Source organism: Zingiber officinale, chromosome 9B, assembly GCF_018446385.1.
Source record: "Zingiber officinale cultivar Zhangliang chromosome 9B, Zo_v1.1, whole genome shotgun sequence".
In the NCBI taxonomy this organism is placed as follows: Eukaryota; Viridiplantae; Streptophyta; class Magnoliopsida; order Zingiberales; family Zingiberaceae; genus Zingiber; species Zingiber officinale.
In genome coordinates, this window is record NC_056003.1 from 114,598,979 (window position 1) to 114,626,685 (window position 27,707).

Consider the following 27,707-nt stretch of genomic DNA (forward strand, 5'->3'; position numbering starts at 1 on the left):
TCCAAGTAAGTCAAGGAGGACAAGATACTTAGTGAGAAAGTCCAAGTGAGTTAAAAGTTGACCAGATATTTGATAATTGGAAGTCCAATGGAAAATTGACAAGGAAAAGTCTAAGTGAGTCAAGGAGGAATAGACACTTAATAAATAAGTTCTAACAGGTCAAGGTTGACTAGATGCTAGGCAACAGAAAGTCCCTACTAGTCACTGATGGCTTTAGGGTTAGGCAAAGGAAACCTAAACTCGGGTTCAGAGTTTAAGGTTGGGCAATCAATTAGCTTAATTGATTAGCCCAATGTAAATCGATTAGACTAATTAATTAGGTGCTTTTTCACGGAGCATAGTGAGAGCCGAAATCAATTAGTCAATAGATTAATCGATTCGAGTATTTTCATAAAAGCACGGTGAGGACTGGAATCGATTTGTCAATCGATTGGGCTTGAGGCAATTGATTAAAGTGTTTTCACAAAAAATAGAAAGTTTTTGAATTGATTAGGTCAATCGATTAGAAGCTGTTAATCGATTGGTATGACTCATCAATTGATTGGATAGGTAAAAAGGAGTTATTTTGAAGGTTTTGAATGGTCGATCTGATGTGATAATTGATTAGGAGTAAGACCAATCGATTGGGAGACATTTTTCAGTCCGAAAGAAACCCTAGAAAAGGGGATTTTACGATATTTGAAGTGCCCGTTCTTGGGAGTTGTGGAGCAAAGTATTATTGTATTTCTATCTACTAAGAGACAATCCAAAATAAAAAAAGTGCAAGGAATGTAAGGTTCTTCATTGTATACTCTAAAGTCATTCTCGATTGTATTATGTGTTTATATTCTTATTTTCTTGTTGTATCCTTGTGCTCAAAGTTATACAAGACTTCTCCGCCTCTAGAAAGCTTTCGAGAATGAGACATTCATAGTGAAGTTGTAAATGTAAGGAGTGGACCCTTAGATTATAAACATCAAGAAGGTGGATACCAAGTAAAATTGAAGGTGTTAAAGATTGAGAGTTTTCCACTGTCATTCAGGTGCAAAGAAGAAAAGCAAGTACATCTAACAAGTAGGACTTCATCCATGCCAAACATCGAGTCTTCCTTGACATGTCTGGACTTGTTATCACCAAGTGTCCGGTCAATCGTGATCCGCTTGGACTTTCCATCTCATGTCAACTCTATGTTGGATTTCCAACTGCTAAGTATCCGGTCAACTATGACTTATTTAAACTTCTTACTTGCTAACTCTCGGTTTGACATCTGATCACTAAATATCCGATAGCCATGATCCACTTGGACTTTTCGGCTTATGTCAACTCTTGTTAAACTTTCAATCGCTAAGTGTTTTGACCTACTTAACTTTTTGCTCAAATAACTTAACATATTGATCAACTATCAAATATCTGATCAATCTTTTGATCTATTTAATATCTCACTCAACCAACTAATATATTAATCATATATAAAAATTCTAACTCAAATTAATTAGAGCTTGATCAACCTTCACCAGCATCAATTGTATTAATAAATCAAATCCTCATTATGGGTATACTGTCCCACCGTTTTCGCACTGCATCCTAAAATTCCGAGTAGTAATTGCATCATTGGATGTGGGGTCCACCTGTGGTCCCCAATGGGATGAGTCGGATAATCGAACATGACTCAATTTACCATGGCTATGTTTTACCATAAGAAACTCACATCTATTTTTTTTCATAATTATTGTTCAAGTAACGTGATGGATTTTCAAATTATCAATTTATATTTTTGATAGTTTCTCTTCATGTTGAGTATATCAGTAAAATATAAAATAATTTTGATATAAAGCAAAGTTTATCAACCTATTTATTGAACTATTTAGTGGTGTTTCTTAATTAACTTGTTAATTTTTCATATTTCAGGATATCAATAAGATATAAAATGATTTTGATGTAAAATATATAGGAGTGTTTGAGGACGAGGAGAACACCAAAATAGAGACAAAGTAAATTGATCTTGATGTCTGCATTTTTTTTATTGCATTTTATTTTAATATTTTTAATGCACTTATTTTCCTTGAATCTAGTAAACAATCCAATTAAAAAAAATAAAAACTCTAAAATCTAAAAAATATATTCATAAACTTCTTGAACCTCTAGCCAGTGCAATAAAGAGAAATTTTGAAAGATATAAATTTTTAACTATATCATGTCTCTTTATAATCTTTTCCTCTCATTTTACCTTCACTTTTAATCACAAACTAGAGGAAATCATTTTGTATGCAAAAAGTTCCAAACAAATAAATTTTGAGAATAAATAGATTGACTTATAATGGTCATCTTAATAAAAATTAATTAGGAGGGTTTTTTTAGATAAATTATCCAGACCTTATGCTAAACTAATTTGACATCTCTTTAAATTAAGTGCCAAAATGAAATACATAATCATCCTTGAAATATAATTTTATTTATTTTCAATGCCTAACAAAGTGGATTTATTTCATGATAAACTAGAGGGAAAAAAAAAACCTAGAGACTATAAAAAATAATCTAACTCCTCTGGAGAATCTTCTTGAACCATCGAGCTGATTCTTTTGGGTAGCGCTTATTATCCTTGAAGTCGATATAGACAATACCAAACCTTGATGTGTATCCTAGTCTCCATTCAAAGTTATCAAGAAGAGACCATGCAAAATATCCAATCACTGAAGCACCATCATCGATAGCCCTCTTTAGTTCCATAATATAATTCTGGTAAAAATGTCTCCTTTGAGTATCTTTCAAGGCTTGTGGAAGTGTAACATCGCCAGGTTGATCCATACCTAAGATTATAATAAATTATTTTGAGTTTGAAGAACAAATACAATTTGTCATACAAATATTTACCATTTTCAGATAGAAAGATGATTGGGTTGCCATAATTTTCTTTAACGTATGTCACTGCCTTGTACAAACCCCATGGAACAATGTAAAGCCAATCCGAGTGAGCCTAATGACATATAAACAATTACCTTATATCAATTATGAGCCCACGTTAAGTCACAATAAAAAATTCCATAACATAATCTCTTGGGGAAAAATTATAACAAGATAATTTCTTACCCTTGGTCCAATTGGCACGCCATTACGATCATCTAAAAAATGATAGAACAAATTATATTATTAATAATTTTTTTTTATTAAATATAACATTAATAAGAAAGAACTGATTGCATGTGTCTCACATTTAAATTCAACGTGCCAATCATCTTGATAGCTAATGGGTTTAGGATTGATTGTAACATTATCCTTAATATAGTAGGCTGTGTATTGATTGACTCCCAAATAGTCATATGAACCTTTAACTAACTCCACTTCATCATTAGTAAACTCTGGTAATCTTTCTTTAACTATGTCTTGAATAGATTTAGGATAGTATCCATATGTTAGAGGGTGAAGGAACCTGAAAAGGATAAATTAAATTATACTAAAAAGAGTAATAGTTATGTTTTGAAAACCAAGCCTGCATCCATAATTACCATCCGATGTGAAAATCTATAGCTCTTTGAGCAGCAACTTTATCACCCTCAGAGTAAGTGTGGCTCATACCAAACAAAATCTAGAAGAATTCCAATTTTCCCTTGTTGATCAATCTGAATAAGAAATGAAAATATTTTTAGTATTATTTGCATTTACAATGTATATGTACCAAATTCTTTCATGAGATAAGTTTCATAAATTTATTATATTATTGTAATTTTTAAATAAGTTTGGTATATTTAATGAGAAGATATTTTTTGAATTAACTATTATGTCATGAAATGCATCAATATAAAACTAGTTGAAAATGCATTACTTGATACTTCTCACGATATCTATTCACTGCTGCAGCATGAGATAAGATAAGATTATGAGCCACAATGTAAGGCTCTATAGTTGAGTTCCCTCCAAATCTACTACTAGTAGCTCTTCCAGGGGCATGAAAGCCAGTATCATACCCCATAGCCGCCGCCACTCTTGGCTCATTGAATGTGAACCAATTTTTCACTCTATCACCATATCTTTCAAAGCAAAAGTCAGCATAGTCCACAAATGCATCCCTAAACAAAATGATTGTAAACTAAATTAAATATTCATGACATCTTTCAATAGGTTACATTAAAAATTCTTAGATATACAATAAGAAGAATAAAAGTATGAGTAATTATTTTACTTTACTACTTACACTATCTTTGGACTCAACCAACCCAAATACTCGTTTTGAAGTGTTAATGGAAGATCGTAGTGATAGAGATTGACATATGGAGTAATACCTAATAGAAAAATGAAATAGAATATTAAAAATATATGTGAAAACTATTTATTTATTAGTTAAAAAAACACAAAGTTACCTTTGAGTATTAAACGATCAATTAGCCTATTATAATAATCTACACCTTCCCAATTAATATCTCCCGTTCCATCTACAAGATCAAAGAAAAATTATTAGTATTTTTAAAAGGTAAGCAATATGCAAGATTTTATAAAAAAGAATTATAGCTTGTAGTACTTGGGAAAATTCTACTCCAAGAGATTGAGAATCGATAAGCATCAAAATTGTACTCCTTCATAATATCAATATCTTCCTGTACAATGAAATTCATATTTTAAAAAAAATAAATTTAAGAAAAAGATAAAAATTTGTTAGCATTTTAATTGTCTCCAAAAATATAAAATATGCATTTGACCTTGAAATGATGATACTCGTCAACGGTAACATCACCAGTTGCATTATATGGGATTAAACCTACATCCATAACAAACAAATTAAATCCATTTCAGAATATAACTTCAAGTTTAGAAAGAAATAAGTAAAGTTATAAAATTAAATTATGAAATCTTACCTGGAATTTTTACAAATTCATCCCAAATGCTAGGTCCCTGTCCACCTTTGAGTGCTTCCCCTTCAACTTGATAAGCAGATGCAGCGGTGCCAAATATGAAATCATCGGGAAAGACTTTACGACTTAGTTTATGTGCTCTTGAAGTCGGCTTTACATTATTTGTTTTATATCCCGATGTACATTGGACTAGGAAAAGTAAAATGAATGAAAAGAAAAACAATGAGAAAGACTCTCGAAAATTCATTTTGAAGATGAGTGAACCTCTGATTAATGAAGAAGCGGAAGTGCGTTCTATATATAGGAGCACAACAATGTGTGAGTTAAATGGATGAGTATGGATATAGTTTGGACCAATTCTTTTGGTATATATGTTTCAAATTAATGATAATAATTCAATAAATCCATGGATTATCATCTAAAATACCGTGCTAAACTTTTAGCAGCAAAAGAGATTGTTTTGTTTGACTTATTTCTGATTTGGCTTGTTCTTATCCTTCAATAAGATATACTTGTATTACTCAAAAACGACATAATTAAAAGAAAAATAAATAAATACCCTTCAATAAGATATACTTGTATTACTCAAAAAAGACATAATTAAAAGTAAAATAAATAAATATTGAATGAAAATTAAGTGATTTTTATTTTTATTTTTATTTTTACTTTTAATTTACATAAGAAATGTATACTCACTCAATACTCTAAATGTTACATTCATATTTGAAGAGTCTATTGTTGTTTTTTTTTCATTTAGTAGAAATGTATGGTAGATCAAACAATTAAAAACATATTGATAAATCTACAATTATTACCGTAACAACTTGATTCGTAAAATTCTCTAGGTTTGCATTTCATTATTCTTAAAATAAAATTTAGAAATACAAAAATTATAATTTGTATCATTTAAAGGTATAAGAAAGTTGGTGACAAATACTTCCAATTTTATTTTTTTTACTAAATAAAAATTGAAATCTATTGTTTCACATGGAGAATCCCAATAAACTCAAGGATGGATCCAGGAATTAGAGACGAATTGGGCTTTGAGTGTGAGTGAACCAGATCAAAGGACTTTGAGTATGGAAGGAGTGGGTAATCAAAATAAAATGAAAAAAAGGGAACAAATTAATTCTTCTTGATCTTAAATTATAAGATATTAAATATCTATGTAATTATTTTGGGATTAGATTAGAGTTGGACAACCCTATCTTAGATCGTTCTTCGGCTATATGGATAATCTGTATTTTATCTAACATTGACACGGTATATTATAGTAAGTACAAGATATTTTTCTAGATATACATCCCATTAATACATACTCTATCTAATTCATATTTTGACTTATTTTATATTAATACATGATTAATCCGACCAATTAAATCCGTCTTATTTATTTGTATTTTCTTCCGAGTTAAGGCAAACTAATTATTTTTTACCTAGATTTCATTTTTCGTAAAAAATTATCTTTGATAAATTTAATCGATATTGATTGTATAATGTAACTCACAATTAATGAGATTATAATATATGATTATCTAAAAATATTTTTTTATATATATTAGAGTTTGTAAATAGAAAAAATATATTAATATAATAAAAAATACAATTACAAAAAGAAAAGAAATCCTTTTCAATAACAAAATGTTTTAAATTTAAAAAATAAATAATAATTACATAGAATACTTTGCAATCTGAAAATAAAAACAATAACACAGGAATAATTAATGCAACACAACTGAAGCATAGATAATAAATGTTAAAAAAAAAAAAAGTAATGAGCATGATTTTTTGGGACTGGGTTCACAGTTTCTTTGTTTAGGGAGATATGAATTTGACTTGATGTATTTAGTTTAATGTACTTAATTAAAACTACTTTTTACTAATTCTATCTGATTAAATTAAAATTTTATATTAAATTTTTTGGGCAAAATTATTTGAAAAATCTCAAAGTACGTGGTTACTTTAATGATATCCGTGTAACTCACTATAACCTATAAATTTATTAAAAAATGTCTATTTGATTAACCTAAAACTAAACTTTAATGTAACATAAGTTAAACTAAAATTTTAAAATTTAACTTAACTCATCTCAAAAAATTTTAAGATTTCCTTGATTGAAAATAAAGATCGAGTGAGATAAATAAAGATTAAATTAAATAAAAATAAATGAAAAAAATTAAATTAAAATAAAAAAATTAAAATTAAAATAAATTAAATTAAATCAGATTAAATTAAATTAAAAATAAAACTAAATTAAACATACATTTAAAATTTAAAATTAAACCCTAAATATTAATCCACTTAAATTTTAAAATTAAGTTAATTAAATATTAAAAATTACAATAAAACTTAAAATTAAAATAGAATTAAACGTAAAGTTAATTAACCTATTACATTATGCTAAAATTATTTTAAAAATTGGTTTTAAAAATCCTTTAAAAATATTTTAAAAAATTACTTTAAAAATTCTTTTTAAAAACTATTTTAAAAATTTTCTGTAAAAATATTTTAAAAAATACATTTAAAATTTTTTTAAAAAATTAATTTGAAAATCCATTATAAATATTTTAAAACAAATCCTTTAAAAAATTTTAAAAATCTTTTAGAAATATTTTAAAACTATTTTAAAAATAATTTTAAAAAATCATTAATTTTTTTAAAATTCCATTAAAATTATTTTTAAAAATTCCTTTAAAAATATTTTTAAAATTTGTTATAAATTATTTTAAAAATACTTTGAAATTATTTAAGGAAATATTTTTAAAATTATTTTAAAAATTCTTTTATAAATTATTTTAAAAATCCTTTAACAATATTTTAAAAAATATTTAAAATCAATCTTTAAAAATATTTTAAAATTATTTTCAAAAACCCTTTAAAAATATTTTTCTTCTAAAAATTATTCTAAAAATCCTTTAAAATTATTTTCTCACTAAAGGTTAGACATAAATCTAAGGACATATCATAGAAAATGCATGCATTAAGGGGAAGAGTAATGGGTTAGTTAGAAATATTGGTACAGGGTGCATCAGAATCGAACTTGAGTTTTGATGTTGTCAAAAGTTCAAGTTAAATCTTGTTGTGATCTAACAAGTTGACTGAGCGCAAAAGATATTTACTCAACCGGGAAAGTCTTAGCATATCATGGAAGCCAGGCGGGAAGCCCAAGTGGGTTGAGATGCCCCGACACTTGGCAAGAAAGCTCGATAGGTCTGGAGGACCGTAGATCGAGGGAAAGTCCTGGTGAGCCGATCAAATACTAAGAGGCAAAGTCCAAACAGGTTTGAAGGACTAATGTTTGACAGGAAGGTTGAGGTAAGCAACTAGAGAACAGTGATAGTGACAATGTATTCTGGGAAGGGACAAACTCTAGGTCATTGATCCAACTGAAGAAATCGGGAAGATTTTCAAGTTGATATCAAGACAGTCTTACTGTCTATTACTACTCATGCATCTTACTATTATTCATATATTACTGTGCTAACTTTGTTTTGTAGGAGCTTTCGTTCTAACTCTGTTTTGTAGGAGCTTTCGTTCTAACTCTGTTTTGTAGGAGCTTTCGTTCTAACTCTATTTTGCAGGAACCAAAGTTTATCGATCGACCGAACACCAGGATTAGTCAACCGAACCAAGTTGATTCAGACCAGAGATCAGTCGAACAGAGTTTGGTAAAGTGATTGATCAGTCGACCTAACCCATGGATCGGTCGATCGAACCATTCAGACGTGGCATAGATCAGATCGATGAGAAGCGGAGATGGAAGCCAGTCTGATCGATAGACTGAACACAGGGATCGATCGACCGAACACAGGGATCGATCAACCGAACAATCATCATATTAAAGCCGCATTAGTAATGAATCTCGACGAATAGGGAAAGTGCACCGTTCGATCGATCAAACAAGGTGATCGGTTGACCAAACCATTAAAGCTCATAAATGAACGAAGATCGGATCTGAGCGAAAAAAGAAGGGAGCGTATTTAGTCGACTGATAGGAGGTTCAGTTGACCAAACAGATCAGTCAATCGATGGGTTTATCAATTGACCAAACAATGCTTATAAAGGGGAGCTCGAGGTTCGAGGCAGTGCATCTGTTTTCAGTTCATCTTGTGTAAAGTTGTTGTTTGTGCTACTATTCTACTACTCATCTTCAAGCAAGCTGATGCTCCATCCAAGAAGTACTGACCGAGCTCCATCTTCTAGCTAGTGTCGATATATTTTTATTTAGCTTGTATTGTACTTAATTTCTAGTAAGATAGTAGATTGAAACTATCTTAACTTTTCATTATATGAATTGCTTCTTTTCGAAAATCTCGGAAAGAATAATTATAGTGGATTACCCAACGATGCGATCAAGGATCACGGGTCTTGGAGTAGGAATCGACCGAAGCTCCGAACCAAGTAACGAACTTGTGTTATCTGTATTGTTTTGATTTTCGCTGCTTATTCTAATTTATTTTACAAGCAAAAGAAAAGTTTTTAATGTGTGATATTCACCGCCTCTATCACATCTTTCGATCCTTCAAGAAACTCATTCTGATAACCCTAGAAAAGTTAATTAATTTAAAACATTATACATGTCTATTTTTACTATTTTATTTAATATTATTTTTTAAATAATATTAGGTTCGGGAGTGGGAGGATATTTGAAAACTACTTTCAAAATATCTTATTTCAAAAAATGTTCTCTTCTTACTACTTTTTGCAAACTAATAGTTTAAACAAATAATATTTTAAAACTTACTTAAAATTTTTTGAATAGATATCTCAAAATTTGCTTTGAAAATTTACTTTTAAAAGTTGCATTGAAAATCAAATTCTAAAAAATTACTTTATTTAATCCTTGTAAAAAAATATTTTGCATTTTTTTAAAGCTTGCTTTTAAAAAATACTCTTATACTTTTTAAATATCTATTTTGAAAACTAAAAATAAAAATATTTTGAAAAATACTTTAAAAACTTCTTTGGTAGAAAAACTGTTGCAACAATATTTTAAAAAATCTATTGAAAAGTATTTTATTACCTTAAAAATTATTTTAATTATTACTTTGAAAATTACTTTACAACTTCTAAAATTACCTTAATTACAAAATTTGCTTTGAAAATTCAAAAAATATTTACTTTGCAACAAATTTTTGTTGGTGCAACCTTAGGTCAAGGTTGACCTGGTTGACCCGACTCGAGTTGACCTGACTCGAGTTGTATTTTAATGTTTGACGAGAACATGATGGGAGATTGTTGGTGCAACCTTAGGTCAAGGTTGACCTGATTGACCAGACTCGAGTTGACTTAACTCGAGTTGTATTTTGATGTTTGACGAGAACAAGCTTGGGAGATTGTGGGTGCAACCCGTGGTCAAGGTTGACCTGGTTGACCCAAGGTGAGTTGACCTGACTCGGAAAAGTCCAAGCAGGGAGCTTGGCACGAGAAAAGTCCAAGCAGGGAGCTTGGCATGGGAAAAGTCCAAGCAGGGAGTTTGGCATGGTGAAAAGTCCAAGCAGGAGCTTGGCACGGGAAAAGTCCAAGTATAGAGACTTGGCACGGAGAAGTCCAAGTATGGAAGCTTGGCACATGGGAAGTCGGAGAGGGCTCGGTAGCTCGTTCTCCGGACTGTGGTCAGAGAGGGCTCGGGAGCTCGTTCTCTGGACCGGATGGAAGTCGGAGAGGGCTCGGTAGCTCGTTCTCCGAACTGTGGTCAGAGAGGGCTCGGTAGCTCGTTCTCTGGACCGAATGAGGAAAGTCCTGGTGAGTGAAGCCAGGCAGACGGATAAACCCTAGTGAGTGAAGCTAGGTGAAAGTCCTGGTGAATGAAGCCAAGCAATGGGAAAGTCCTGGTGAGTGAAGTCAGGCAGTTGGAAAGTCCTGGTGAGTGAAGCCAGGCAGTTGGAAAGTCCTGGTGAGTGAAGCCGGACAGATTGGAAATCCTGGTGAGTGAAGCCAGGTGAAAACCCTAGTGAGTGAAGCTAGGTAAAAGTCCTGGTGAGTGAAGCCGGGCAAGGGAAAAATCCAGATGGATCAAGGGTGATCGGACATCTGGTGTTGGAAAGACCAAGTGGGTCAAAGGGATTGACCGGACACTTGTTGGGGAGTCTTAGCAGGTCAAGGGAGTGACCGGATGCTAAGCATGATGTACCAACAGGTCAAGGTTGACCGGATGTTGGTTTGGAAGGTTTGGGACTTGGTTTGGGCAAAAATCAAGCTCTGGATCGATCAGTGGATCGATCCAGTGATACACTGGGTATCTGGATCGGTCTGGTGACCGATCAGTAACCAAACAGTAGCCTACTGAGTGTTATCTGATCGGTCTGCAGACCGATCAGGAAACAACGATCAGAAGGCAAGAAGTTCGGGAGAAAAGCATGCTGATCGGTCCCTGGACCGATCAGAGGAAGCTCTGATCGGTCCCCAGGACCGATCAAGGTCTTGCTGGACCGATCAGGAGATGTTCTGATCGGTCCAGCCCTAGCCGTTGGCTCACAACGGCTAGTCTTCTGTCTTCTCTTCTTCGCAGGTATAAAAGAGGGCTGAGGGCTTCTACAGTGCTTCTTCACCGAAGCTTCTGCTTCTTCTTGATCTTCTTCTTGCTTCTGCAAGTGCTGTGCTAGAGCTTTGTTAAGCTCGCTTCCGAAGCTTCGCATGAGCTTCCTCGACTTCTTCGACTGGGTTCCTGCTGTTGTAGGCGTCGCTTGAAGCTGCTGCTTCATCCAGTCGACAAGAAGGCAAGCTAGGGTTATTACATCTTTGTATTGTACTTAGTTTCTTGCTGTATTCTTGTACTCCTGTTTATCTTGCTGTTGCAAGACATTGTGGCGAGGTTTCTCCACCCAGAAGGAGTGATTATTAGCCGGGTTTCCGGGGACTCATCCACCGACGGATTGATAGGCTTCGTCCACCTTACGGACACGCCGAGGAGTAGGAGTTTCATCTCCGAACCTCGTTACATCCATCGAGTTTGAGGTTTGTCTTTTTCCTTTGCGTTTCTATTTAGTTATTTCCGCTGCGCTAACCCTAATCGTAGGAAGAAACGAAAGAATTTGGGGCGGCTATTCACATCCCCCTTCTCTAGCCGCGATCATCGATCCTAACAATTTTGAAAAATGGTGTGCAAAATTTTTACAAGCTTTTTTTGCCTTTAGAATTGCTTTGAAAAATATTTTTTTAAAAAAATTTATTTTGATACAATTCCCTTAAGAAAATGTTTTGCAAATTCTTCATAAATTACTTTTCAAAACACTTGCCAAAAGTTATACTTAAAAAATGTTTTTTACTTTTTAACTTTATTAATCTTTATTTTGAAAAATATTTTGAAAATGTTTCCAAACCTAAAGCATAATTTCTTTAAAAATTATTTGAAAACCTCTTTTCAAAAATTGTTTTAAAAAATTGGCATTCAAATTTACTTTGCAAATTCCTTTAGAAAGAGGTTGCCTTTAAATTTTTAAATCCCCCTGAAATTTCAAGTAATAATTTTTACTTGAACAATTTATCTTTTCCTCCCTAAAACTGATCAAATTACTTTTAGTATTTGGTAAATTTACTTAGGATTGTTTGTATATTTTACTTCCTTTTGATATACTTATATGTATAATTTTTTATGAATTCCAAAGGGGGAGAGTAGGGGTTAAGTAAGAAAAAAAAATTAAGAAAATCTAAAAAACATAACCTTAAAAATACTCAAGAGAATAAATTCAAAATCATTAATTTCTCTTGAATAATTTTCATATTGTTATTTTCATATTGTATTATTTTCTAACTTTAATTTAGGTTGTCATTGCATCAAAAAGGAAGAAATTGTTGATGCATTTGACACCAATGGTCAAACCTAAGCTTTGATGAATGACAAGTGAATTAAAGTTAGATGTATTGTTTATCTAACCTTGTTACTGAGTGCACAGGGTTGACTAACTTGACGGGTCAAGAGGACCAGCACCGGACAGGAAGTCTAGTCGGGATGTGCGATTCTCGATTAAAGAAGTCCAAATGTGAGATTCTAACCAGAGGTCTATGTTCGATTTCCGATGGGTTGAAGTCTGGATGTGTGATTTTAGTAGGAGGTCGAGATGTTCGATTCCCGATGGGTGAAGTTCAGATGTGTGATTCCGACAGAAAAACCTGGTTGGTCAGATTGGATGTCAAGGAGGTAACTTGACATTTGGTAAGTGGAGGTAAGTCACTAGAAGAGAGTGACTTAGTGAGGATGCATCCCATTTGAGGGGCAGTAGGCGTCAGTCCAATTTAGGTCTATTTCAAAAATCTAAATTGAGACCCTGACTAAATCTTGGTCTCTAGAAGACAGGATCTAACTCATAAATCTATATAAATTGTTCATGCATATATTTTTCTAACTCTATGTTATAGAGACAAATGTAGACCTTCGAATTCTACACGCGTAACAACTAACATAGTTTGATTCTAAGTTCGAAGTTAAAAGATATAGCCTTCAGAAAATTACTGTGTCAAACAGGCAGTTGGAGGCACCTTGCATGCCTTAGAAGCGCCTTGAGCTTGCTGGAAGGTGCCTTGAAGAGCTTTAAAGGCACCTTCTAGAGGATAAAAATCTAAGATTACAGATTTTATCTTCATTGAAGATAGGGGATAAAATTTGCTTGTGAAGGAGCTTCGGAGGAGGTTGAAGGATCTTTCCACAGCCTATATAAGCCCTGTTCAAGTAACATTCAGACCACAACTCTTCTATAAGCTTCTACACGTCTATTTAACGTTTCAACAGCTCCGGCTTCTTGCTGTTGCTCTGCTGTGATATTGTTGCATCTAACTACTATTGAGGAGTCATCCAACATAAAGCCTAAGCCGATTATCCTTGAAAAGTGTTGGGTAACAAACATTTAATCGTGTACTTAATTTTTATAGAAAAGGAAAGTGTAGCGTGTTACACTTGTCCTGATTGTTGTTTGTACTCGATCCCCTTTTTTGACAATTTTGGAAGAGGTTATTAGTGGATTTCCCATCGATACGATCCATGGGATCGTGAGTCTTGGAGTAGGAGTCATTAAAGGCTCTGAACCAAGTAACCACTTGCGTCATGTGCTTTCTGGTTTCTTTGTTTTTCGCTGCGCATACTTTGTTTTTAAAAAAGAATAAAAAAAAGTTTAAAAAAACCATGTGATTCATCCTCCCTCTCACGTGTGTCTCGATCCAATAGACACATCTCTCAATCCCTTCATCATTTTACAAAAATGATCCAAAATACTTAAAACTCTTAGTTCCAGATAACCCATCATCTCCCATCTTAACAATTATCTCATTATATCTAATATTGATAAACTTAAATTTTCTATATTCTATTTTTACTCTACTAAGCCTAAAATCTTTCACTTTTAGTATTTCTCTCCAAGATTTTAGTTTAACATTTATTTCTTCACATGCCTCATCTATAAAAAAAAAATATTATCTGTAAATAATATACACCATGGTACTATGTTTTAAATATGTCTAATGAGTTTGTCCATGATTAGTATAAAAACAAATAGGAACTTAAAGCTGATCCTTGATATAATCCTATATTTATTGGAAATATTTCAGTTAATCTACCTGAAGTGTTCACTCTAGCTGTTACATCTTCATACATATCTTTAATTAGTTCAACATATGATACACTAACACTTCTCTTTTCTAGAATTCTCAATGTAATTTCTCTTGGAATTGTATCATAAGATTTTTCTAAATCAATAAATATAATATGTAGATCTTGCTTTTATTTTTGATACTTTATAATTTGTTGCATAAGAAAATATATAGATTTTATTGTCAACCTTCCAATTATAAATCCAAATTAATTTTTTTATCACTGTGATATCCTTCCTTAATCTTTTGTCTATTACTCTTTCCTAAAGTTTCATGATATGACTCATTAATTTAATACTCCTATAGTTTATACAATTTTGTACGTCTCCCTTATTCTTATATAATGGAACTAAAGTACTTATCTTCTATTGTTCAAATATATTTTTATTTTTAATATCATGTTAAATAATTTTGTAAGTCATTCAATATCTTGTTTCCTTAAGTATTTGCATACCTCATTTCCTTAGGCACTACCATACATCTATCAAAAAATTTCTAGTCCAATGACTTTTTCATTTTGCATCCCATTTAAATCTTGTTTAAATTATATGATAAAAATTTTAATTTTTATACTCATATAACCTATTTAAATTACATAAGTTAAGTTGGCCACTTAAACTTTTATTAAAAAGTTTATGAAAATATCTTTTCCACCGCTCTTTTATTTTTCCGTCATTTACTAATATCCTATTGCATTCATCTTTAATGCATCTTATTTGGATAAGATCTCTTACCTTTCTCTCTTTCACTTTAGTTATCCTACAAATGTATTTTCCTCCTTTTATAATCTAATTTTTAATATAATCCTTCAAAGGTTTCATTCTTTACTTCATTCACTTTTTTCTTAGTTTCTTTCTTGGATATTATATATATATATATATTCTAATTTTTTTCTTGTTTATACAAATATATAATTCCTTATAGGTTGTTCATTTTTTCATCATTTTTTTCATGCACTTTCTCATTCCACTACCAAGATTCCTTACTTGGTGGTTGATGTTCTGACCGCACGGTTGTCATCAAGTAATAAATTTATAAAGTCGATTCCACGAGGATTGAAGTTTAAATGCTAGTTGATTTTACACTTCGAATTTAGATAGACAAAATCGATAGATGTTTGTTTTGAGATTTTTGAACTAAAGTGTAAAAGTAAATAAAGTAAATTGAGGAAGTCTTTAGTTTAGAAGATGTTCTGGGTTTAAAGTTTCATTGTAATGGTAGATGTTGTGCAATGAATTGGCCCATTCCTAGTCCTCTTCTTGTGTGTTTGAGGATAGTCTAAATATCTACCGAATTCCACCCCGCGACGGTGTATCGGAGTGCTTCCCTTGCCAGTAACCAAGTATGCCATCAAGTGAAGAAGTAACTTAGAGAGTCTGAATTTTCTGTAGAGTACCTCCTGTCATAAGGCTCCTCCGAATATACGTCTCTAGATTACATAGGTTATTTGCGTAGCATATGATTAGGAGAAGCCTATTAGGTTAAGTGATAGACTTATCCATACATAAAATCATCCTCCCTTAGGAGGTTGCATTCCATATAGAAGGATAGTTACTTTAGATACTCAACTCCAAATAAGTATCCTAAGGTAATGTCGAGCTATATCAGAACACACACTCAAAAGAAACGATGATTTATGCATATGATCAATGAAAATTCAGGTCCGCTCACAGTCCTGATATAGGCACACAGCAATGTATCTAATTCAGAATTAAGATCTATGCATACAGAAATGCAATCTAGATAGACAAATTCATTATCATAAGGGAATGCCTCTATACAAGCATTTCATCAAATAGAACAAATGCACACAAGCGTCATCAAACTAGGTCATTGGCAATTCTATAGAGTTTATATCATCCATACATTACAATTACATCCTACATCCTAGAACAGATTAAATCTACTCTATAATAGCTAGAAATGCAATCCAAAGACTCATAATAACAGAAATCCAAGAGAAAGAAGAGAAATCTTATCCTTTAATGTCAAGTGAAGTCTTTGGATGCAAATCTTACCGTGCCGACGAGGATGGAGCAGCAGAATAGTTTCAGATCACCTAGAAGATGCCTTTGGATTCAAGGATTTGACCTAGATGGTCTCCTCCTTTCCGCCAAACTTCCTCCCCTTTTGGAGGAGATGAAGTGCCCCTCTTATAGAGGTGTGGCACGGGGTGATCGTGCCTCTAGGTACGGCCTGAACATAACTCCAGCATCTAGTCGTGCCATTTGACAGGGCTAGAGCCAATCAATCTCGACCACAAGTGTTTGGCAGTGCCAAATGGCACAACTCCTTCTCTACTGCTGGCTTCTTGGTCGTTCCATATGGCATGACTAGAGCTAGTTTGGCTCTGTCCATAGGACTAAGCCATTTGGTTTGACATGGCCAAAGCAGAGCAACTCTGCTTTGCCTCTTCTTGGTTGTGCCAATTGGCACGGCCAGCTCTTCAGAATTGCACTTTGAAGTTCATGGTTGTGCCTCAAGGCACGGGCAAGTCCAATTTAGCTCTGGAAAATGGAATGGAAAGCTTTTGGCTGTGCTTTGGAACATGACTTCTCCCTCTTCTTGTGCTATTTCTTCTCTCTAGCTGTACCATTTGACACGACCATGTCTTCTTTTTGTCTTTGGTCGTGCCTTTGCAGACGACCACCATCTGAATCTTCTTATGGTCGTATCTCAAGGCATGGTCAGGCCCAGTTTGGTTCTAAAATGATATGGGACTCCAATCCTTGCTTCATTTGATCTTTATTTACGTCTTTAGCGTCTTTTTCACTCCAAACTGCTCCTAAAAGTTAAAATAAGTAATTGAGCAGATCTCTGGATGTAAAGTAGTAATTATGCTAAAATATGATAAAAAAAGGTGCAAAAGCATAGATCATAACCAAATGAATACAAAAAGAGGTGCGTTAAACGATAAAATAACATATATAATCTATGCACATCACACCCCAGACTTAAACCTTTGCTTATCCTCAAGCAAACTCTACCATCTAGATTCATGAGCTAAAATGAGTATCCCTAGTGATTCTATCCAATTCTGATCAAACTAGTGAAACTAATGAGCATAATCACAATGATCTACAAGTAAGCATTCGATTGTTATCAAACAAAATTCTGAATTTAGAAGCATGTGTAAGAGTAAGTACAACATAGTCCTTGATGAATGAATTTAACTCTATCGGACAATTTCAATAATGAGCATGATCATAAATGGATTTAGTCACCTCGGATGGGTCTAGTGGCTAACGCATGAGGTATTGCCACAATGAGGTCTGAGGTTCGAATCTTGGCAAAGGCGAGGTAAATACCTCCCTTATATGCTAGTCACTATTCCATAGGCTAGTAGCCGCCCGTGATTTACCTCCTCCGTGTTGGCCTTGGGATGGGTTGGCGGGGGCGCTGGGGGTGAGCGTATTCACCTTTTGCCACAATGATCATAAATGGATTTAACTTAGCCTAAGAATAAGTCCTCCATGCTCAGTGCAAAATGTGACCTAAATATCTCAAGTATCAATTCTAAATCTTAGTCAAGTCGTCACTGAACTATTTTTTCCCCTATTATTTCTAGTAGTAAATACTGCTTGATCCATCTTTCCTAACTGTACCCAAGGTCTCAAGAATGTGTTCCATAAAAAGAGAAATCTAGTGTTCGTTTCCCAGTAACTTAACTCGGTCTTAAAGGGGCAAACAACTAGTTTTTACTTATGACGATAAATTTTCAATCCCTTATTTCATATGTTTTTTTTTATTGCACAACTGTAATGATGCAAATTTATGGTATTTTTATTTTTTCAAATGAGCTTTAATATTTCGAGCATCAATCTAATAGCTAAGATGTAGTTAAGAAATCACCATGAGAATTCAAGTACTCATCAAGTCTAATGAATCATGACTAACTTCAGAACTTTCAACTATCAAAATAAGGCATAGTGTATAGAGATCCTTAAGCTAGACTAAAATTAAATCCTTTCAATGAAGTCCAATTTTTCATGTCCTGCTATTGAAGATAGAGAAAAGTAGATCACCAAGCATATAGCACTAACAACCTAACAACATGAATCTAAACAATAATCGTGTGAAAAATTTTGTTATCAAATAATTGCTATGCTCATTTTGTTTCATTGTAGATAGAAAAATAGATCACTAAATATACTAGTAATAGGAAATATAGCTCATGACCTCTAGATAATAAACATGCTAGAAGTTTACTTTTGGACAAGTCAGCGATAATAATGTGGGTAATGCAACTCAAAATGCCTCAAAACTCGGAAGAAAACAAAGTGCAACTAGATTAAGAAAATAAACTACAAAAACAAACTGCAACTAAATAAGAAAACCCCCCAGACTTAGACACTTCATTGTCCTCAATGAAAATTAACTTAAGGGGGTGGTTGAAGGAAGGGAGGTGGGAAACAGACAGGATAATCACTCGCTGAAGATGGACCACCCGGAGGAGGTGTACTCTCTAGTGGCCTAGGGAGATATCTAGGGACTCTAAGGAGATAGTCAATATTTTCATAATACTGGTATAATGCGGCTACCTACTGATCCGTGATATCCATTGAGTCCATAAATTCATTCATTCTCCCTTGGTGAGTGTAGTAGTCTCCCACAAAACTGGATACTCTACTATAAAAATTATCCCTCTTTTGAAACTGGTTCTGTACATGTTGGAACTGATCATGAGTGAAGCCGCAGTGATCCTCCAACATCTTATAAGAAATGTCTTGCTTCTCATGAAGAGAGTCCAATGATGTACGAAAATCAGAGAAATCAAAGCTAGAAAGCCCAACACTACCATATGCAAATGAATATCTAGCCGGGTCAGAAAATCTGACCGGGGCCGACCTCTAGGTGAGGGATACTCGTGGTGCTCTCTGGGGGATGCGGAGGAACCTGTAACGACCCGCCTCCTACTGACTAGGCTGCGAGGCCGGTCGCTACAGTTATGCTGTGCTGGACTATTAATGCGGAATGAAAACTAGCTAATTTAAAATTTTACTGAACTAAATGCTGTAAGTTTAACTTAGTGTTCTAGGTGTACCTAGGAGTTGTACACATGCTAGGGGAGGTGTTTACAACAGATAATAAACTTCGGATCGATCCACAGACCGATCCACTAATACTGGCACGGTAGGAAACTTCGGATCGTTCAACCGACCGATCCACAAACTAAACTGCAATTCTGTACGCTGCTGGATCGGTCTGCCGACCGATCCAGCTGGTCCCTGATCGGTCAATGAGACTGATCAGTGGCTTACTGATCGGTCTGCTGACCGATCAGTGAGCCATTTTTCCTTTTTCGCGACCCAGCTCCTGATCGATCCACGGATCGATCAGGGAACGAACAGGAAGTTCTGTTCGCAGAACCCAGGTCCCTGATCGGTCTACCGACCGATCAGAGACTCCCAGATCGGTCTGCTGACCGATCAGGAGTTTCTGATTTCGTATCAGACCCCTGATATCAGCACTGATGCGTGCCAAAGTCATTACACAACACTGTAAAAGCTAAGAAAAACATTCTACTAGGTAATGGCTAACATACTAAACATGATTAAGGCATAGAATACTAATTCATGGCATGTAAGCATATGGAAACCAAAACTAACAAGGTTTTAAACTGTTCTCTTGCTAACTAACAGAAACGTAAAATAACGCTTGCTATAAGTACTAATGCATACTGAACACGTTCTAATGCATAATAAAATAAAATTAGATCCCTAGGATCTTTATTCCAGTTCCTTCCACACACATCTTGATCTGCATTGACCTCCAGCCTCCACTGCTAGTCCACTTTCCTTTTACCTGTATCTGCAGTATAAGGAAAATAGTATCTGTAAGCTAAAAAGCTTAGTAAGAAACCATCTACCTCACTAAAACATGCATACGATGCAAATATGATTTTAAATTATGCTGTTTGAAAGGATATACTAAATATACTGAATAAACTAAACATGGCATGGCATATAAGCATACAATCATGGCATATCTAAAGCTGAACATGATATCAATCACATGGTATCAATGAAGAACTAAGCTGATACTAAAAACTGAGCTACTGCTAGGACTGTACTGAATTCACGAACTAATTTGTGAAAGGTTGAAAACCATATACATATAGTAAGTGAAAATACTAAACATGCTGCTGATGGGCCCTGACAACTGTACTTGCTGTGCGCGCATCCCTAACTAGACCCGAGATTGCAAGTTCTGAATCTAGTAGGGTTTACTAGGTTAGCTAAACCTAGGGACGACTATGGGAGTCCAACCCAATGGATATCTAATCCAGTACAGTGCCACTGAAAAGTAAAATACTGAAATAGCTAATATTATTTTGCTGAATCTATGTTATCTGAACCTAGAGCTAGGTTGTCTGAACCTAGAGGCGACTATGGGAGCCCACCCATTGGACCGTAGTCCCATACAAGCTAAAATAAACTGATTTACTGATTTAAATGCTTCTAATGCATTTAACTGAGCTATTGAAATGTCTAATTTGCATTTTAACTTAACTAGCTATTTTATCGAACACCTAGTGTGCTCCAACTCTCCCCTCTATTAGGGAGACCACTTCTAGGCACCCGACAACGTCTAGGAACCCCCACTGAAGAGGGAATACGTGTCCGGCCCATCTAGAAGTACTCACTAAATCCCTAAATCTGCGAGGAGGGTCAAATTCACCCTATGCGTCGATAAAAAAACAGCATATAGCTAAACTAGTGCGTATAAAACCAAACGGAGCTACTTATACTGCAGGTGAGAGATTTCCTACCTTGTGTGCTAGATTTCTTACAAATCTAATCGTTTGAATTCCGGTGGAGACGATCCTTTCGATAATCTCCTCGCTCCAACCCGTCCTTCTCGCGGAGGGGAACGTTCTTGTGTTGGAATCGCTGCCGGAAGGTGCTCTTAGGGCCCTAGGGAGGGAACCCTAGGGTTGTCTTTGGCTTGTTTGGGCGCCGAGAGAAGGAAGAGGAGAAGGAGAGGGTGTTCGGCGGTGAGGGTTTTTGAGAAAGAGATGTTGCCGAACCAAACTAAAAATAACCCAAACCAACTTAAGTTTTAAATTTATATTAAGTGGGTAACTAGGCCCAACTCAAATATAAATATAAATATTTCCCTTCTCTTTCAGCACGACCCTGCTGGGTTCACCGGTTACTAAGGCTAACTAAAGGTTTAGCGGACCCGAGAGGTCCCGGGTTCGATTCCCGCTTAAGCCATTTTACTTTTCTAATAATTTTTGCTACTTCCGCTACTCGGAAAATTCCGGAAAAATATCTAATAATTCCAGAAAAATCATAGAATATTTCTAAAAATAATTTGAGAATTTTCGGGCGTTACAACTCCCCATACCTTATAAAAAGTTCATCCTCGAACTTAGAATAACTCTGGGTACTTCTGTCTCATGCTGGCTTCTGTCTCCCAAGTTGCCTCTTCTGCTGTGTGACTGTGCCAAATGACTTTGACTAATGGTACCTCCTTGTTCTGCAATTTCTTAACTGCTCGGTCTATTATCTGAATAGGCCGACTATCATAGCTGAGGTCTTCGCGGATCTGTACCGACTGGGGCTCAATCACCTGGGTGGCATCTGGGGTATGCTTCTTCAGCATAAAGACATGAAATACGTTGTGGACAGCTGACATTTCCTGGGGTAGCTCTAGCTCATATGCTACCTTGCCCACTCTTCTGCTGATGAGGTATGGTCCCACATATCTGGGACTAAGTTTGCCCTTCTTCCCAAAACGCATCACTCCCTTCATGGGAGCTACTCTGAGGAACACTGTATCCCCGACTGAAAACTCTAAGGGTCTGCGCCTTGTATCAGCATAGCTTTTCTGGCGGCTCTGAGCTGTCTCTATCCTCTGGCGGATCTGCTGTATAGCTGCTGTGGTATCTGCTACTAGATCTGTCTGAAGTTCTAGTTCTTTTTGTTCACCACTCTCATACCAGCAGATTGGAGATCTACACCTCCACCCATAGAGAGCCTCGTAAGGTGCCATGCCGATAGTGGCCTGATAGCTGTTGTTGTATGCAAATTCTACTAAGCTCAGATATTTGCACCAACTTCTTTTGAAATCTAGGGCACATGCTCGGAGCATATCTTCGAGTACCTGATTTACCCGCTCCGTCTGACCATCTGTCTGAGGATGGAATGCTGTGCTGAACTTTAACTTAGTGCCCAACGCTGACTGTACACACTCCCAGAAGTGTGATGTGAATCTGCTGTCTCTGTCTGAAATGATGGTTCGTGGGACTCCATGTAGTCTGACGATCTCCTGGAGATACAACTGAGCTAGCTTCTCCATGGAGTAGGATATCTTGATAGCTAAGAAGTGGGCTGATTTAGTCAACCTGTCGACTATTACCCAGATGGCGTCAAAACCATTCGTGGTTCTGGGCAGTCCCACTATGAAATCTATAGAGATATCCTCCCACTTCCATTCTGGAATCTGTATAGGCTGCAGGACTCCTCCTGGTCACTGATGTTCTGCCTTGACCCTCTGACAGGTGAGGCAGATGCTAACATATCTGGCGATGTCTCGCTTCATCCCGGGCCACCAAAAATGGTTCTTCAGGTCTTGATACATTTTGGTGGAACATGGATGCATCGCATAGGGAGTCTTGTGAGCCTCATCTAAAATCTGTCTCCGTAGCTCCTCCTGATCTGGAACACAGAGTCTGTCACCAAAATACAACACCCTGCTATCGGACACTCTGAATTCTCTACTTTCTGATTCTGCTAGCCCTTGCTTGATTTTCTGAATTTCAGGGTCCTGCTCCTGAGCTGACTGAATATCACCAAGCAAGGTAGACTCTAAGGTCATAGTAGAGAGCTTTCCAACGATGAGTTCAAGACCGAAATCTATGATCTCCTTCTGTAGGGGCGGTGACATGGCCGTAAGAGATAACAAGGTAGCACTGGATTTTCTGCTAAGTGCGTCGGCTACCTTATTGGCTTTCCCTGGATGGTAGAGGATGTCTATATCGTAGTCTTTGACCAGCTCAAGCCATCTGCGCTGTCGCATGTTCAGATCCTTCTGAGTGAAGAAGTACTTCAGACTCTGATGATCTGTATACACTCTACACTTAGCTCCATATAAGTAATGTCTCCAAATTTTGAGAGTGAACACTACTGCTGCAAGCTCAAGGTCATGAGTAGGGTAATTCTTCTCATAATCCTTGAGTTGTCTGGAGGCATAGGCGATCACCTTGCCGTTTTGCATCAGTACTGCTCCTAGTCCCAACTTAGAGGCATCACTATAGATGTCAAAGCTGCTGGTGTTGTCTGGTAGAGCCAAAATGGGAGCACTGGTCAATCTCCTTTTTAGCTCGCTGAAGCTGTTCTCATAGTCCTCTGTCCACTAAAATTTCCTGTTCTTTCTGGTAAGAGCTGTCAGTGGGGAGGCTATCATGGAGAAGTCCTCTACAAACTTTCTGTAATATCCTGCTAATCCCAGAAAGCTCCTGATTTCACTGGCGTTCTTAGGTCTCTTCTAGTTACTTACTGCTTCTATCTTGCTGGGATCTACCATAATACCATCCTTTGAGATGATGTGACCCAGGAAGGACACCTGATCTAGCCAAAATTCACATTTCGTGAACTTGGCGTATAGCTGGTTCTGCTGAAGGGTCTGCAATACTAGTTTCAGGTGCTCTGAGTGTTCTTCCTGAGTTCCTGAGTAGATAAGAATGTCATCGATAAACACAATAACAAACTTATCTAAATACTCCCTGAATACTCTGTTCATGAGATCCATGAATGTAGCTGGAGCATTAGTCACGCCAAAGGGCATGACTATGAAATCGTAGTGTCCGTATCTGGTTCTGAATGCTGTCTTGGGTATATCCCCTTCCTTAACCTTCACCTGATGATAACCTGATCTGAGATCTATCTTAGAGAACACTGCTGCTCCCTTCAGCTGGTCGAACAGGTCAGGAGGATACTGTTCTTGATCATGACTTGGTTCAGTGATATGTAGTCTATGCACAATGCTTCCATCCTTCTTCTTCACGAACAATACAGGCGCCCCATGGTGAATGACTCATGAAACCCTTGTCAAGCGTCATGTAGTTGCTCCAAGTTCCTTCAATTTGGAGCCATGCGATAAGGCGCTGGAGATAGGATTTGTACCGGAATGAGCTCTATCTCAAAGTCGATCTCCATGTCTGGTGCTAAGCCTGTTAACTCCTCGGGGAAGCTGGGTAGTCACACACGACTCGAACCTCTGCTAGCTGTTGGTTCTTGTCCTGGTTGGCGTTGACTACGTGTGCTAGGAATCCTGTACATCCTGAATCCAGTAGCTTCTGTGCTTTCATAGCTAAGAGAAACTTCTTGGCCTTTCTCTTTGGTTCCTCGCTGTATTCAAATTGCACTTCTGCTGACACTCTATGGTAGCACCGTATCGATCGAAAGTCCATTCCAAAGATAACGTCATAGTCGGTCATCTCTAGCACTATCGGATCACAAAAGAGCTCTCTGTCTATACTGCTCTGAGCCAGCGCGTGGATGCCATGATCTCTCCGAAGGTAGTGTTATCAAAACCGACCACCGAGTACCTCCGAGGGTATTTCTAATTTTTCGGAGAACAACCTGGCTATATATGAATGGGTTACCCCAGTATCAAATAGAACAGTAGCACTATACTGTAAAATGCTAATCTGACCTGTGACAACTGTCGAGGCATTGGCTACGTCCTCTCTGGTGAGTGAGTAGATCCTCGCATTCGCCGTAGCTGGAGGGGCTTCTAATCTGCCCTGGCTGATAAGTGGACCTTCTAGAGCGGCCCATAACTGAGTTGGCTGGCCTGTATACTGAATCTGCTGTGGCTGAGGAAGACCGGTCTTGTTCGGGCACTTCTTAGCCATGTGCCCTTCTTGTCCACATTCAAAGCATCCTCGTGTGCCCTTGCGATAAACCCCTGGGTGGAATTTCCCACAAGTAGCACACTTCGGATAACTGGGTCGCTTGCTAGATGGTCCTCCTTTTGGGTCACTCCCTGATTTGCGCTTGCTGTTGGAGTTCCCTTTCCAGTTAGAGCTTTGGCCTTGCTGTTTTTGAGTGTGAGAGTTTCCTTGGCCTTTGGACTCTGAGGAGACTTGCTTCTGCTGCTTTGTTGATAATGCTCTGTGGTCAAGGCACCGCTCACTAACTCCTCCGTGGTTTGTGGCCTATGTATGCCACCGGCCACGTTCACCGCTATCTCGGCCTCAGCATCTTGAGCATCAACCGATTCGTTCCTTCTCTGTGCTGAATAGACGAGCCAACCTGCTGAATTTCTTCACGGCTTCCTCAACCGAAAGGTTGCCTGACGAAACTCGGTGAACTCGTCGAGTGGCGGTTTGTAACCAGTATGTGAAAGAACTCCTCGAAGAATTCCTTCTCAAGTCAGCCCATGACATCCGGTTCACTGGGCACTTCGTTCGATTCTTTCCCACCACATGTGTGTGTCTCCTGTCAGCGTAAGGAGGCACACTTCACCTTCTCGTGTTCGGGCCCGAAGCTCCATCGTGCTCTCCGGTGTTTTGAACCAGGCTTGTGCATCCCATGGTTCACTAGTGCCCGAGAAGTTCTCTGGCTTGACTCATGCCACTGGATCGATAGGCTTCCTTTCTTGGCTCAGCTGCTGGGGCTGCTGGTGTCAGGCTGGGCGGGTGGAACCTCTAAGACTTCGGGAGTCGTCGGGTTCGGTTCTGGGGGGGTACTCTCTGATTAGCCTTTAAGGTGGCTATTTCGTGTTGCTGTTCAGCTAGCTGCTGCTGTAAGGTCTGGGGGAGGCACTGAACTGCCTGCCTCTGGCTGGGGCTCAGTAGCTAGTGCCCTTCTAGCTGGACGTCCTCGTGCCATTGCTAAGACATAGAGGACAGAACATGAATAACTATTACAATCATAATGGTATAACTATCGTTATCATGTTATATACTATCATGCAGCAGTTTATCTATAAACATGATCTATAACAAGGAAACAGAAAGCATAAATAAAGTAGAGGTATTCTTACTTGGAAGCTGTAGGTTCAATGCTGATGTGTGTGTAGGAAGTATGGAATCTCGCTCTGATACCACTCTGTAACGACCCGCCTCCTACTGACTAGGCTGCGAGGCCGGTCGCTACAGTTATGCTGTGCTGGACAATTAATGCGGAATGAAAACTGGCTAATTTAAAATTTTACTGAACTAAATGCTGTAAGTTTAACTTAGTGTTCTGGGTGTACCTAGGAGTTGTACACATGCTAGGGGAGGTGTTTACAACTGATAATAAACTTCGGATCGATCCATAGACCGATCCACTAATACTGGCACGGTAGGAAACTTCGGATCGTTCAACCGACCGATCCACAAACTACATTGCAATTCTGTACGCTGCTGGATCGGTCTGCCGACCGATCCAGCTGGTCCCTGATCGGTCAATGAGACCGATCAGTGACTTACTGATCGGTCTGCTGACCGATCAGTGAGCCATTTTTCCTTTTTCGCGACCCAGCTCCTGATCGATCCACGGATCGATCAGGGAACGAACAGGAAGTTCTGTTCGTAGAACCCAGGTCCCTGATCGGTCTACCGACCGATCAGAGACTCCCAGATCGGTCTGCTGACCGATCAGGGGTTTCTGATTTCGTATCAGACCCCTGATATCAGCACTGATGCGTGCCAAAGTCATTACACAACACTGTAAAAGCTAAGAAAAACATTCTACTAGGTAATGGCTAACATACTAAACATGATTAAGGCATAGAATACTAATTCATGGCATGTAAGCATATGGAAACCAAAACTAACAAGGTTTTAAACTGTTCTCTTGCTAACTAACAGAAACGTAAAATAACGCTTGCTATAAGTACTAATGCATACTGAACACGTTCTAATGCATAATAAAATAAAATTAGATCCCTAGGATCTTTATTCCAGTTCCTTCCACACACATCTTGATCTGCATTGACCTCCAGCCTCCACTGCTAGTCCACTTTCCTTTTACCTGTATCTGCAGTATAAGGAAAATAGTATCTGTAAGCTAAAAAGCTTAGTAAGAAACCATCTACCTCACTAAAACATGCATACGATGCAAATATGATTTTAAATCATGCTGTTTGAAAGGATATGCTAAATATACTGAATAAAATAAACATGGCATGGCATATAAGCATACAATCATGGCATATCTAAAGCTGAACATGATATCAATCACATGGTATCAATGAAGAACTAAGCTGATACTAAAAACTGAGCTACTGCTAGGACTGTACTGAATTCACGAACTAATTTGTGAAAGGTTGAAAACCATATACATATAGTAAGTGAAAATA

At 36.7% G+C, this 27,707-nt stretch overlaps 1 pseudogene; it reads right to left on the reverse strand.

Annotated features, from left to right (window-relative positions):
* Positions 1 to 2,514: 2,514 nt before the first annotated feature.
* The window catches only part of LOC122023307, a 66,858-nt pseudogene continuing 41,665 nt past the window's right edge, over positions 2,515 to 27,707 (reverse strand).